A 3,900-nucleotide genomic window follows, 5' to 3' on the forward strand; every position below is an offset into this window, starting at 1 on the left:
AAAGAAGTTTCATGTCAAGGTTCCATACAAAGGAAAGAAAATGGAAAAAAATGAGGCAGAGCTTATGTGTTCCTCTTAGGTAACGTTGTTGCAGGAGTTTGATTGATTACTTGGAATTGTGTCCATACGGTGAAGGCCAGTCAACACGAAGTTTAAGGAGTTGAGACAATTATTTTGCAGAAAATATGAAAGTGGAGTTTGTTATGATAGAGCATAATATAGGTAATGTTGAGGGTTGAACATATGTTAGAGTAGTAGAGTCAAAAAGGAAATTCATAGTCAAAGCATAAGGAATAGGGTGTCAATTTACGAGGCGTTCTTCAATTTCCGTGCACAAGACAAGGTTGAAGGTCCGGTCATGAGATTCTGAAAAAGTTTTTAATCAAGAGGGTTTTCTTAGCAAAGTTTTGATGAGGTTCACAAATTCATGGAAACACTTATAGTAATTAATTAGGATATATAAAAAAATCAGTAACGATAGTCTAGGGATAGTATTCGTCAATAACTTTAGATAATTGAGTTTAGAGTTTTAAGAGTTTGTTTTAGAAAAGTGTTTACACAACGGAGTCCCATCTCACACCAATGTACCTATAGATTTATGATTACGTTCCGAGCCGTACTCGTTAATTTATCTTACATTTGGGTGTTATGTCTTTTCCATTATGCCTTTAAGAACAGAAGTAGTGAGCGTTAATGAGGTAATGCCAAAAGCATAGGAAGGATGGAACTTGTTATCGATGTATTCGGTATCTATCTAAGTCCGGTAATCATGCCACTCGTCGGTGTCACCTAGGGTGTTTGCCATGTGATGACTCCTCATATGCCTCATCACATTTCACTGGTGCTAGACCGACCTCTTCCGAATTAGTGTGGCGTCAAAAGACATATCAGGATGCGAAGCAAGACGCAAGATAACAAGTTAAAAGATATCTTATCAGTTAGGGATGGTGAAATGGTTATCATGGGCACACCAGTGACATAGTGTGTGTGTGAATGCTATGTATGTATGCATTTATGTATTTATGTAGTGCAATGCATGAAAACAACGTACTGATGGGTTAGCGCATTTGAAAAAAATGTAGTTGAGCTTTAAAAAGTTCATAGACCGGTTTTTCGAAAACAAACCAAGTTCACTATTACCAATGGCTCTGATACCAATCTGTCACACCCTCAAATTTCGACTAACGGAGTTTAACCGCGAGGCGTGTGACATACCAGGATCTAGCTCATTTGTTATACCAAACATCGAATTCAAATATTTAAAATATTATTTAGGTCTCATTCAAACATGAGAAAACAAAAACCAAACCATACAATTCAAAATTTTGCAGAAGCGTAAAGTAAATGGTTTAAAATAAAAAAATCACGTGCTCAAAAATGCACAACCCATCAAATGTAAACAATGTGAATTAAAAGTTCACGCGACAACTGTAATTCATGACATATGCAACGCAGCCCGCTCCTTAGCACATATAGAGCAACCTGGGCAAGTATATATACTCGAGGGTCAACACTAGGTTGGTAAGTTCAAAAGTTCTAGTAAAAAGTAGTATATATAGTATATGTAGTATACGTTACATAAGTAGTATATGTGTAAGTAGATTTAGCACTTTTCAAATATACCACGGCAGCTAACCCATTTACAAGCAACAAGACGTTTGAACGAAAGCTAACTGTATGTATGCCTTCTTACCAGGTCTATCACCAACACCGGCGTATAAAAGTTAGGTAAATATAAAACCCGTTTTACAACATCACAGTCGTGCTAGCGCGACTAGCCCAAGTGAGGTTTGTAAAACCCAGTAGTACTACTCCATATAACCCCACGATCCCATCCTATCGGTTCAAGGTAACGTAAGGACTTTAAGTGCTATAAGGGCATCTAGTATAAACTTGTGATATATAAGAAACTACATAAATCCAAAACAGGTCACTGCGTTTTCCTCCAGAAACTAGTATGTAAGTATACCCATGTTTTCTCCCCGAAAACATGTATAGGATAATGGTGTGATTTCAATCCCGAAAATAAGTATACGAAAATAGTTGTGTTTTCAATCCAGAAAACTATGAGAAGTGTTTTGTGTTTTCAATCCAGAAAACAAGTATACAAAAATAGTTTTGTGTTTTCAATACAGAAATCAAGTAGTGAAAATGCATGAACTCACTTGGTGTCGCGTGTAATAGACTTTCCTCAAAACCAAAAGGATGCACTTGACTCACTAATCGTTACCTAGTAAAAGTGTTTAAGTTATGAGAATGTTTTCAACAACACATGATTCTAAAACCCAAGTATGGACTCACACAAACTTTACCCGATGAATCATTGGTAATAATAATAAATTTCAAATGTACCAAAAGTCTTAACAGGTACCCACACATCATATCACGACAAATAAACCAAATATTTATCATACAACTCAACTTATGATCATTCAGTTCACAAGACAGATTATGGCATGTAAAAACTGATTTTATTAACTAAGTAAAACTTAAGGATAAATTATACAAAATTTTCCATGGTTGAATATAGGAATTATGTTTCTCTAAAAAATTTTATTATATTTTCTTATGCATACAAAACTCACAATAATTCAATCATTGCAGATAGGTATCAACAGTTCAGCAGCTTGCGCAACAAAAAGTTGTTTCATGTTTCTCTCAACTCATTTATCCAAATTGTACAAGTACTATTGGGTTGTATTCTAGACTCATAATTATAAGTTCCAGAACTAGAACCAACTCATTTTAACTTTCCAAGAAAGAGTTATGATGTTGGGAAGACAAACTAGAATCTAACTCCCCGTATCAGCTTTGACACATGTTTTTGTAAAATAATAAAGAGTATTCGAAACTTGTCCAAAAATTATAAAATTTACCTTTCTAGAAACTAGACTCAGAATACAATATCCTAGAATCAAGAATCACTCAATAATAATCGTTTAACATCAAGTTACAAACTAATCAATAAACGAGAACGAATCTGTCAGCAAACTGTTGTCATCAAAACTCAAACCCTAACATGTTTATGTCATCCCTATGGTTCTAAATCATCAATTAACATTATAATCATCAAAGTTACAGAAATTAAACATCTAGGGTTTCAGAATAACTCATCAAAACATAAAAATTGATACATAAAACTTACCAATTAACATTAGGAATCATGTGAGTCACTCAAAGACACCTCTAATTGCAAGATTAAGATTGAATTGAAGGTGATTAGGTTTTGTTGGGTGTTTGACATCATGAAAGAGAGGGAGCAGAGATGTGTAGATGGTTTTGGGATGGGAGTTAGGGTTTTGTTATTTTATTAATATTATATTTAATCATATTTACAAGAATGACCCTTTTCGAATGAGTTTTGGCTTGAAAGGAACCTTTTAACCCCAAAGCAAATTATAATCGAATCATTACGACCAAAGCACTATCCCTAGTTTATTAAAGTAAAGCCTCATTGTTATTCTATAAGTTCCACTTTATAAAAGCTGAAAACGTATAAGTGAACAGATCGAAGTTTCACACAACAAACTACAAACTAAATACATAATCATTTTGCATGTAATTTCACATAGATAATATTAACAACATATGATCAAGGTATTATTTTTATATAATGTAACACCACGCAACCGCAGCGGAAATGTAAACGGGATGCAACAGACACCTCTGATATCAACCACATTGTTTATAAAGAAAACTGAATGCATTAATATACTTCAAAATTACTTTATCTCGTATTTCATTACCGTTCTAGGTGATACACACATTATACCTTACGATACATAATTCTATCTGTCATAATGTATCCTAACATCCCGCACGCAAATCTTACACACATCAAGCACTTAGCACGTAAGCAATCAGTTCATCTTAATTGTACCTGAAAAGCAGGTGAGAAAA

This window comes from Bidens hawaiensis, unplaced genomic scaffold (genome assembly GCF_021521415.1).
Source record: "Bidens hawaiensis isolate Kalapana, Puna unplaced genomic scaffold, B.hawaiensis_p1.1 tig00024412_1, whole genome shotgun sequence".
NCBI lineage: Eukaryota > Viridiplantae > Streptophyta > Magnoliopsida > Asterales > Asteraceae > Bidens > Bidens hawaiensis.